General features: G+C 42.4%; 1 protein-coding gene across 5 annotated transcripts in view; it reads left to right on the plus strand.

The window, feature by feature from the left end:
• ESRRG (estrogen related receptor gamma) overlaps positions 1-12,057 on the plus strand; it is a 476,445-nt gene that overhangs the window by 29,485 nt on the left and 434,903 nt on the right. The window contains exon 1 of one of the 5 annotated variants that reach the window (XM_074949256.1): positions 10,058-10,282. The exons of the other annotated variants lie outside the window; for them this stretch is intronic. The gene's annotated coding sequence lies outside the window, so the exon portion shown is untranslated. Of the gene's footprint in view, positions 1-10,057; positions 10,283-12,057 lie in introns of those variants that run through there. 5 annotated transcript variants of the gene reach the window in all.

Below are 12,057 nucleotides of genomic sequence, written 5' to 3' on the forward strand. Positions count from 1 at the left end.
CTCTGTTTGTGTTGTTGTATGTACCAGAATCAGTGGACATACAACCTGACACGTCTATACACACAAAGAAAGCAAGTCATTTGCAAACAGAATCCGGGCGGACCAAAGGAAAGTGTGGAACGTAGGATGTAGTCTTCATCTTGGCGGTACCCCAGCTCCAATCTGGAGGGGTTTTAGAGAAGTGATCTCATGTTGCTGTCTAAATGTGATCTGCCTGACAGGTTTTTTTTTTAAAACGTAACAGTAATGCTATAAAAGATAAAGTGGTCTGAGGATATGTTGTGAAGTGCTGCAGGGGCAGTTCTCTGACTGCTTGGTGTACTGTTGTTAAAAGATTTTGCAGGGTACCAAACATCACATAGGAGGAATGCATTTCAGAAATGAGCAGAATAATGAAAGCGGCAAATAAAAATGAGTAGAATTTAAAAAGAAAGTAAAGTAAAGGAGGAGGGTGGGGGTAGAGAGGATGGAATCAGGGGCCTTGATCCCTTTTATTGTTGTTTTTAACCCCAACTGTGTCATTTTGATGTAGTTAAGAGGACTTTAACAAAACATACAAATTGAGACAGTACCATAGTCTGTGCGAGGGAGGGAAATTTGAATGCCCTTCAAATAAAAGACAGTGAAGAACTTTGAACATAGCTCCTTGGTTGTATAAGGGAAGTACGTGAGCTGTAGAAGGCAGTTAGTGGGGAAAACAAGATTTTGGAATCTTCTGCTTTCCTTGCCACCCCCATCCCATTTTAAACGTGAAGAAGTGTAAAGCTTTGATACACTGCATCTCAAATGTCAAGCTAAAATGTGAGTACTTGCAAGATAACCCAAGTTAAATTGTACGCATGGACAGTCAACCCCTTATTGCACTTCCACTGAAAACATCCAAGGGCTTCGGACCAAGAAATGATTTGTATGGTTACATTCTTGTTCCCTGTATTTTAAAGTACCAGTGTAACAAGTGAATTTTTAAATGCATAAACTGGAATCTGACAGGTCTCCCCTAGGGGGACTTTACAGTTTAAAATGTTCAAGATGCAGCAGGAGGTAAACATGGCATTTGATGTGTTCAGTATCAAAATACAACTAAATCAATGACAGTAACTGTGTGCAATACCTCATTTATTCTGCACTATTTTTCAGATATTAAAAGGTGACTATTAGAGTACTATACCCATATCTCAAACCTAGCACCACTTATTTCTGCAACAGTATTTCAATATTAAGTGATCTTAAAGATAGTTCATCTTTCATTTTGAATCCTGAATTTGAATCAGCATTAGAATGTCAGTGCTGCAAGATAAGGTATAACAAACTAAGCAGACAGCTGAAGGGCTCCTGGTGAAGGTGTTGCTGAGAAGGATATCTTGGTCTGTTCTCAGTAACCTTGTTTACAGGGACATTTCAGTTGCAACCAGAATTTCAGCAAGAGTCTGCCCAGACTAATGTCTGTGTGTTTGAAATTGATCGTGAGTGTCTTTTTCACTATAAACATTATATATGCCTTAACAGCATACTCATGCAAAACTTTGCAATTGTATAGGATAGGGAAAAAAAAGTATTTATAAGATTTGATTTTGGTTTTCTGATGTGTCATCCAGAGGTAGATATACTGGCTTTTTAAATGTTATATATAGGACACACACACACACACACACACACACACACACACACTTTGATTTATTAGATTACAAAGTCTCGTGGGTTTTGAATGTATTTTACAGCCCACCAAGTAAGTTTAAGGTAAAATATGAAAATACAGCATTTATGCTGTGATTTACTGAATTTTAGATAGTTTGTTTTAAAATTATATTTGGAAAATTATCCAAATGTAGAGACTTGGTGTTAAATGCCAGCAGCCACATTAATGAAGAAAAATGCTGTTGAAATACTTTTGAATAATAAATAGGATATGTAATGGTCAACCGCAAGATAAAATTTTTACAGTGTTTTTATGGCTCTAAATTGACTGCATTGTAAACCAAGCTTACTATTCTATTAAGTCATCATACTTTTCAATTATTTAACATTTCTAGACAGGCAATCTACTATGGTCTTCATTGTGCATATCAGAAAATTATATATAAGGTAGTAATTGCTTGTTGTTAGTAAGTGAGGGCTTCGTTTTGGATCAGGATTGAATTTTAACTTAGGACAAATATTACAAAGTATGCACATAGAAAAAATGATATGGAAATAGTCCTACTCCTATGAAATGGGGATAGTTACTGTGCTGAAATGTACCTAATACAATTTGAGATCCACTCCCTAAGAAACCTTGACAGTATCTGCCTTCCAGGTACTTCGCATTTGGAAATACTATATCTCCATTTAAATGCAGATCTTCAGTTTTCTCCAGGGGGCAGTTGGTGAATCTTTCGATTGAACCACTGGTACTAGAAAAACTAACTGAAGATTTCCCCACGAACAAGAGACTCTTTCAAGTCTGCCTGTTTGAAATAATGATTATAAATTTTTCGGATATTGCAGTTTTATATTGATTTTAAATACCTTTCAAAATCAAACTAAGGGAATAGTGCATTTTACTCTAACAAAGCAGTTTCATGTTTCCACTCTTATGTGGGAGTCTGAGGAGATATTATAACCATTAAAATAAGTTCTTTGTTTTTACACTGGCATTGTGTTTGCAAATTTCATCAAATGGACAGGGCAGTCTTCCTCTGATTTTGACCTAGATTCCTCTTGATTATTCCTTGACAACTAATACCTGATTATTTCCCACTGTGAAAATAGGTGAGCAACTGTTGATGCTCTCTAGATGCGGCTGCATGGGTGATGGGCACACATATGCAGTTAACTCCGTCCCTCCTCAAAGACTTTGTTACTAGAACTATGTGAAAAATGGTGCTCCGCCAACCAGCAGATCATGCAAATATTTTCCTTGGTTGCGATCCATGTGGGTTTGCATCCTTTGGGTGTGGGGTTCAAACAAATCCAACATCTCATAGCCAAACCCTATTACAGCTGCTGAGTTTATTCCAGCTGGCATGCTGAAAACAGGAAAGTTGGCTGGTTGCTATGATAAATTGGGCCATGTTTGCTTGAAGCAGAAACCAGTATTACTAGAACCCAGGTCCAGATTCACTCGCATCTAGGCCCATATTCACCTAAAACTCAATGGTTGTTCATGGTCATTAGGAATTAGTCCTACTCCCACTGAAGTTAATGGTGACTACTCTCCTTGATTTCAACGGGAAAAAAGATCAGCCCCTTAACAAATGTTTCCACAAAAATGCTCAGAGTTTAGAGTTTCTAATGGAAACCAAAACTAGGCAAGTTTCATACGCAAACATTTTACATGTCTTAGTTAAATGTGTGAGGCCTAACTCTCCTCTCACTTAACGCCAGTGTCACTCCTTGGACATCAGTGGAGAGTTACTTCTGGTTGGCAAAGGTATGAGTGAGAGGAGAATCAGGCCCAAGAGTTTCATAGCATGTACACTTTTATTAGTGTGTCAATCAACGAAGATGGCCCTTTTCTGTAAACTTGTGGTAAGACTAGCTTGTTGATGTGAGTTAAGATTGGCACTTATTTTACAAAAGCATTTTTCCTTTTTTAATATGTGGGCACAGTCCCTTATTAAAACCCAGATAGTAAGGGAAAAGAAAATGGAACTTTTTCCAAACAGCTTTTCTGATGGGGAATCTAGTGGCAGTTGCTTTGAAGCATGAGTAATTGATTATCATACATTTATTTTAAAAAGCAGACATAACAGGGAATCTAACATGATGTTTTGGAATATATCTGCTCCCCACAATGTTCTTGAGAAAAATGTAAGGTTGCAGGCATCATTTCATGCCCTGTATGTTTTTGAACATAAATCAAAGAAATTGTTGGAGAATTATAGATGTTCATAGTGACTGTAGCTATAATAAACACATGCAGTATATATTTTCCAAGCTGTTTTGTATGGGTGAAAAGCTGAAGCTGACATTTTGTATGAACAATTCAACTTAATCGCTGAAAATTTATTTCCTAGTTAGTGTGGATTACCAGTGTAGCATAAGGTCATACACCTTGGCTTGAGTTCATCTGGTTTTGAAGCCGTGGTTAAAGCCGGGAAAGAATTTAAATTAGATTTAGATGCCTAGAATTATTTATCCCAAATGTCACAGTTACAGTAATGCCTCTGTGGTGGTAGTTATAGCTATGTTATAAGTAGTATTTATATCTATATTGTTATTAGTGCTATTATTTTATTATTTATACATGGCTCAGAAGTGTGCTGGGCATGTTACAGAACAAAAAAAAGGCCCTGAATGAAAAATCGTACAATCTAAATTTTATGCAAGACACAAAAAGTGACGGTAATAAACAAAATGGGGATGATGGGGCAATGGAAGGTGATGTGGGCAAGCATTATAACAGCATTACAGCTGACATGTTTACTCAGTTTAGGCATGTGCATATCTTGATGGCTCTGTTAATTTTGATTAAATGTTTGTAGCTGACAAAAGCAGAAGTGAGTTTTCAGGAGGAATTTGAATGAGGAGAACGTGGTGACTTGTTTGAACAGGAATTACGAAGGTATTTCATGCATGGAAGAATATAGAGAAGGTGGAGCAGAAGGAAGAAGAGGAAGGCAAAGATTGCATGGTGCTCTGATTGCATGGTGATGGGACAAAATAAATACCTAGACTGGAGACAGAAAGACCTATATGAATCTGATTCTGCAGTTCTTATTTGGGCAAAACACATATTGCCTGAGTAAAAGCTGTATGATTGATTTCTTGGGGCCTGTCATGCAAACACTTACTATTGAGTGTAGTTCTTACTACTTTGAGTACTCCCATTGAATTCAAAGGGATTATGGCTCTTGTGGATAAAGTTGTGTGGTTAAGCATTATTACCCACCCCAGCAATTCAAAAATCACAAGTATGGCTCCTGAAATCATGAGATTAGCTTAAAAAATCATGTGATTTTTTTTTTGAAAAAAATCATAAATCTTGGTGGGGTGGTTTATTGGCTTTCTCATTTCTGAGCCTTCAGGGTGCACCTGAATCCCATTTTCAACCTTTTTCCTGTAACTGCAAGGGCTAGAAACTTCTTTTTTTTAAACGAAAGTGAGAGTCTCACATTATCACTTCACTCCAGGCACTGGGGCTTTAAGAAAATCAACAGATATCGCAAGACCAATCATGGAATCGTGAGAATCAGTACCACTGCTTAAGTGTTGGCAGCACTGGGGCCCTGTGTGATTTTTTTTATTATAAAGACCTGTTTTTAAGGATGCCGTCACACCGTGTGAATGAAATTAATAAGTTTTTTAAGCTGTTACAGATCAGGGATTTGAGGGGCTGGTCCCTGTGTTGGCCTCAATATAGACTGGTGTCCCCGTGCATGAACCCCCAGTTCTGTGCAGTTAAGTCAGACCAGTCCCATCCTGTACTAATCTAATTAACTTGTCCCCATCCCCTTCTCCTCATACTCCACTTCTATATACTATTACGGTGTATAGCCCTCCTTCACTGCAGTACTCCGTTACTGCTTCCCCCAAGAAGGCCCCTGCATGTGTCACTTTCTCCCCCTTCCCACTAAAGAGTAGACAGAGGGACCCTGCGGCCCAGGAGCAGGCATTGGTTTCCATGTGGGGAGAGGAGAAGTTGCAAGGAGCAGCTAGGCCTGTACGCTCTTCACTGGAGGGAGCTGAACCTCCCAGCCTGTGAAGAATTCAGCCGCTCAGGGCCTGCTCCACTCCCAGCTCCCCCTCCATTTCTATTAATAATGTAGGGAGCCAGTCTGTTTGCTCCTTACCCAGGTCTTACCCTCCACATATATGTTGGCTCTTACTGTCCTTCCCTGAAAGCTTCTCATCTCTCTCTGCTCCTTGCAGGAGGGGAGGAGGGATGAGAGTGCAGGAGATCCCAGAGCTGCTGGAGAAAGGGTCTACTCCTTCCTCTATCCCACCCCACCAGCCTGCCTCACAGGGGGCACTTCTTGAGAATGAAGTGCAGGGACAGGGAGGGAGACACAGCTGTGATGCAGACTGTACTACCAATGGGGTACATTTGAGAGGTCGGGGGGAAGACGGGCTTTTGAAATTCCTGTGTGCTGGGTTGTTGGGTTCCATGTGGGCTCAGTATGTGCTGTCAGAGGGGGGAAAGTTGAGGGAAGGGGAGTCTCTGGATCTGCATTTACACAGATGCAGTGGCTGGGAAACCCCATATGGGAGACATAAAGAGTGGATGCTAATCCTGGCTGGATGTCCTGCAACTCTGTGACATTCCCCAGGTTTGAGGGGTGGATTTTGTCATGCCCACTAATTTTAGAACAGGACAACTGCATAAATCCAGAGTACTGGGCTTTATGCAGGACTCAGGAAGGTCAGTCTTTGTGGATAAGGACTTCTGCACATAAAGGCTTTTGGGCAGTAATCTTGACTCACTGAAATCCTTATCATCATAAAGACTTTATTATTGATTCATTGATTGAATGAATTAGTGCCTGTGGATCCCAACTGACAAGAGGGTCCCATTGCACGGGGCACTGTACATATGCATAAATTAGAGACAAATCCTGCCCTGAAGAGATCAATCAAAATAGATAGGATAGAGAAAGGGGGGAGAAGAGGATATAACATGAGAAGAATATTGGGTACTGAAGCAATAGTGATTTGCCCAAGTCACAGGGGAAGACTGTGGCAGAACCAGAAGTTGAACTCTGAGTTTCAGTCCATTGTCTTCCTCCCAAGCATCTCCATTTCACAGATGGAGAAACTGAGGCACAGAGACTCTGCTCCCACTGAAGTCAATGGCAAAACTCCTTTTGACTTTAATGATGCAGGATCAGAGAGGTAAAGTGCTTTGTTCAAGGTCACACAGCAGAACCAGGTCTCCTGAGTTCTCAGTTAGTAGCACCACACTGACTCTTTTACTTCAGTGCCAAAGAGATTTCTCCCCCCAACAGGAGATGTTAACTCATTTTCCCAGTGGAGACACTCCAGGAGCTGACAAGCTCCTCTCCTCCTGCAGGAAATTCTGGGAATGCAGCAATTATTTGAACGTTTGTTGTTGTGGAGGAGGATATATATGTTGGATGTTAATGATGGTCTTGATACAGACTGTCTGTTACCATTGTAATTTGGGACAGGTGACCACTTTCTTAACCAATCAGATTGATTAAAAAAATTCAAGGAACAAGCAGTCTGATTTTTCAAAGGCGCTGAGAACCTTTGAAAATCAGGCCAGTAATACACCCACTAGGGCTGCCAACTTTCTAATCTCACAAAACCGAACATCCTATCCCCACCCCTTCCCCAAGGCCCCGCCCCCTTTCTCATCCGTTCCCCAAGGCCCCGTCCCATGCTCACTACATTCCCTCTCCCTTGGTGGCTTGCTCTCCCACACCCTCAGTCACTTTCACTGGGCCGGGGCAGGGAGTTGGAGTGCGGGAGGGGGTGAGGGCTCTAACTGGGGGGCGGGCTTCGGGGTAGGGCCAGAAATGAGGGGTTCAGGGTGCAGGAGGGGGCTGGGGCAGGGAGTTGGTGTGGAGGAGAGGGTGAGGGCTCCAGCTGGGGGTGTGAGCTCTGTCCTGGGGCCAGGGTTGATGGGTTTGGGGTGCACAAGGGGGCTCCAGGCTGGGGGGTGGGGCCGAGGGATTCGGAGTGCAGGAGAGTGCTGCGGGCTGAGGCAGGGGGTGTGTGGGGGGGTGAGGGCTCTTGGCTGGGTGTTCTGGTTCTGGGGTGGGGCCAGGGTTGAGGGGTTGAGGGTGTGGGAGGGGGTTCTGGGCTGGGGCAGGGGGTTGGGGTGTGGGGGGGTGAGGGCTCTGGGGTGGGGTTGCCGGGTCTCAGATGGGGCCAAGGATGAGGGGTTTGGAGTGCAGGAGAGAGCTCTGTGTTGGGGGGGCAGGGCTGGGGCAGGGGATTGGAACGTGGGGTTGGGGCGTGGGCTTACCTCTGGCGGCTCCCAGTCAGCAGCGCAGCAGCGGGGGGGAGGCTAAGGCAGGCTTCCTGCCTGTCCTGGCACTGCGGACCGTGCTGCACCCCGAAGCAGCCAGCAGCAGGTCGGGCTTCTAGGTGGAGGTACACAAGTGGCTCTGCATGCTGCTCTCGCCCGCAGGCACCGCCTCTCCAGCTCCCATTGGCCAGTTCCCAGCCAATGGGAGTGCGGAGCCGTCACTTGGGGTGGGGGCAGCGCATGGAGCCCCGTTCTCCCCCCGGCCTCGGAGCCAGACCTGCTGGCTGCTTCCGGGGCACAGCGCGGTGTCAGAACAGGTAGGGACTAGCCTGCCTTAGCTGGGCAGCACCACCGACAGGACTGTTAATGGCCCAGTGGGCAGTGCTGACCGGAACCGCCAGGGTCCCTTTTTGACTGGTCAAAAACTAGACACCTGGTCACCCTAACACCCACATAACCGTGAACCCCAATTTTACATGCAGGTATGTACAATGTGCACACTCATGTATGTATATCAGATATACATAGAATCTCAATTATTGTGCTGTTTGAGTACTTGAACATGGCTTGGTTTCTGCCCTTTGGAACAAAGTTCAGCATATTAGAGAAATAACATAATATACTACTAACTACTACAGTCATAGTGCTTAACAGGGGAAAGGGTGTTGAATAATCTGAGTCAGGGGTTCTCAAACTTCATTGCACCATGATCCCCCTTCTGACAATAAAGTTACTATATGACCCGGGGTGAGGGGGAGGGCCGGAGCCCTGCCACCTTGGGTGGGGGGAAGGGAGCTGCAGGCCAAGCCCTGCCGCCCAGGTGAGGGGAGAGTGGGCTGCAGCCTGAGCCCCATTGCCCCAGGTGGGGGTGCAGCTCAGGCTTCAGCGCTGAGTCCCAGCAAGTCTAATGCTAGCTCTGGCGACCCCATTAAAATGGGGTCACGACCCACCCTGGGTCCTGACCCACAGTTTGAGAACCGCTGATCTAAGTGATCATAAACTATCTTGCAAATGTGCAGAACAAAATACACAATAACTCTTCTTAACTGGACTCTATGATTGTGTTTAAAAATTGAACCGTATTACATTTCCCTTTGATTTTCATGTTTGTGGCCCAGAAAAGAGAAAACTGACCCCCTTTTAAAAAAAGCACCTGACATGCTGTTCGGTCATGTTCTAACTGCAATGTATGCATGTTCCAGTTACTATTTGGAACATTATCCAGGGCTAAATGTTACAGTAAAAAAATCATGATTAATAATACCAAAAATAATTACCCAGAAAGTGTGTTGCTCAGTTTGAGTTGCAGCTCCTTACCACAGAAGTCCATATAGCTCCCGCGGACTGTTTCAAAATGTTGTTTTTCTGGGTTTGTTTGCTTACTTGGACATCACTAAGAAACTGAGACCCACCACATCAAGATTCGGAACTTTCTCCTTCCCCAAGTTATGGAGCGTTTGGATCTGAAGTTTTGGTTAAGACTGCTATAAAAATAGTAGCCAGCTCTGCAGTTTGGCTCTGAAACAGGCTCCTGAATCCTTGCAAAGTTTTCGGTTTTTGGAATCGGAGGATTTTATTCTAGTAGGACTGTCCCAGAAAGTTTGACATAGGACACTGGTGGGGAAAGAAGAAAAAACAAATCATTTGCTCTATATCTGAAAGAAAGCTAAGAAAAGAGTGTGACTGATGTAAGACAGGGTCAGAATGAATTTAGGACAAACACAGGTTGTGTACAGCACCTGCTATAACAGTTCCAACACATAAAGTGCCTTAGGGCACAGCTAACACCTTATCACCTGCAAAGACCACAATCAAGACAAAGCAAAACATACTTGGACAAATACTACACTCCTTACTCAGTCTTGACAAAACCCCATTGAAATGAATGGGAGTTTTGCTTGTATCAGGAATGATTAAGGACTGCAGGATTTCAGCTCATTGTTAGCAAAAGTGACACAGTAAATACACAATTTTAAAAGTCCTCCTGGACATGCAGCAAACCCACTTATTTTAATTGTGTGAAGTTGTCCAGGGTTGCTTTGCTCCCCAGAGCTTGGCACTAGCTCCAGTGAAATGTGATGCCATTGGTTTTCAGTAAAGGGTTCTTTCTGCAGGGCTGCAAACAGAGATCAGCTGCTACTGTGTATACACAACTAGGGAGCAAATCAACCAGCACATTTAAGCAGCCTTTTTAACCCTGAGACTTTCCAAGATTTCTTCTTTACACAGGAAGTTTCCTTTCTATTGTCCGATTTAGCATTTTGCTCATGTAATCAGATCAGAGCTAGGATCATTGCTGCACAGTAGAAAGACTTCCTTAAGACATTTGTCCTTGAAACTGCACCAAACTCTTGGAAGAACCCAGAACCTGTAAGTATGTATGATTTAGGCAACAATAGCACAGTGCAAAGCTGCAATCAACCATTATACTATATCCGATTAGCAGGGCAGCAGGGATATTTTTTCCAGACGTTATGTTACATTCTTTTTCAATTCGTTCTGAGGAAACAAATCAATTCGGGCTTCTGATACAGTGACTTTGCAGTAGATGAGCTAGTAATATGTTTGATTTAACTGTTTGTTGCTCTCCTGTATCTTGTGGGACAATTATTGTAGCCAGCAAACAGTAGAGAACTTTTCTTATAGTATTAGGCATTATAAATGTGTGTCGTCTCCATCTTGTAAATAAGTTTTTGTTTGTTTTTTCAACCGCACCCCACAACGAACAGTAAATAACAGGGCAAGTAGAATTAGTTCACGTAGTCCTTAAGAGCAATAAAACATATTCGTTTGCTGGCTTAATTTACTAGTCAAGAACATTCCACTGTTGTTTTGTCTTAATTGAATTCTACTCAGTGCTGTCTATTCTGTGTTTTACTATCTTGTCTGTGTCTGTTTAAGTTACTTTGCTGGGACTGCAGTGTGGTTAGACCTGTGTTTAAGCACTATTTATATTCCAGGCACATGCCTGGTAAAATAAGTGCTCAAAATTTAAAAGCTTAAAAAAGGATAGTTTTATTAGCCTTGAAAGCTAGAGAAGGCACAACATGGATGAATGTCAGATGTAGACCACAGAACCTAAGTCTCCCATGCACTAAGTCAGATCTCAACACCTTCACTCTTGCAACTGCAACGAATAAAAGCCTTGAGCTCCCTTTCTATAAATTTTTAATATGCAACAATACTTATGTTTATAAGATTAATTTCTCCCAGGTTAGCCTGATTGATAGCTGGATTGTGGTTTCTTAAGAGCTTTCTCCATGAAACTCACAGAAGAGCTGCATTCCATTTAACTAGTGAATGTAAAAACTGGTAACCATGGATTCAGCCACCACTAACTGCCGGGTGCAATGACTTGTTGTAAACAATACAAATGAGCCAGGATAGCAGAATCAACCAGACATGAAATGATTTTAATAGAAATTACGGTAAAGGTCATGTGACATCGTATCAGCTTGTATTCAGTATTAAAGGGAAAGTATTTCAATTTTTCAGGTTCAATTTAAACTGTGTATCTCCACCAGCCCCACTGTTGCAGTAGATCCACTGAAGGGGAAAAAACACTCTCAGGAAATGTTTCTGTTTAATTACATATTATGACTTAGGCCATGATCCTGAAAAAACCTATGCACATGGTTAACTCCTGTGAGTAGTCCCATTAAACTAAAAATCAGTGTGACTACTCATGCTTACAATTAAGGGTATGCATAAGTATTTGTAGGATCAGGCCCTTAGTGGGTAAGTTACTATACAAAAGATCTTTGTAATTTAAAGAAACAGTCAATTAATGCTTAAATTAAATTGCAAAATAGAAGTTTTAGTATTTTGACAAGAAGGATAATAGGTTATATCTGTCGTGGAGGTTTTAAGTGTTATGACTTTCATTTCTCATTCACCATTTTCCAATCCCTGGTCTTAATTTATAGCCTCTGTCTTTTGGAGAATTGATAAACCAATGGTGTCAGCTAGTATAATACTGCATGATGATAGGCACATGCAGATCGTGTGAGCAGTGTGTGTCTTATCTCAAGATTTTCCATCCCACCAAACCTTTGCTGACTCCTGACTGTCATGTGCCTCATCACTCACAAATTCTAACCTTAACCAAATCCCTTTCCATGTGTGTATATGTAGACATATGTGTG

The sequence above is a fragment of the Natator depressus genome, chromosome 3, assembly GCF_965152275.1.
Source record: "Natator depressus isolate rNatDep1 chromosome 3, rNatDep2.hap1, whole genome shotgun sequence".
NCBI classification, from domain to species: Eukaryota; Metazoa; Chordata; order Testudines; family Cheloniidae; genus Natator; species Natator depressus.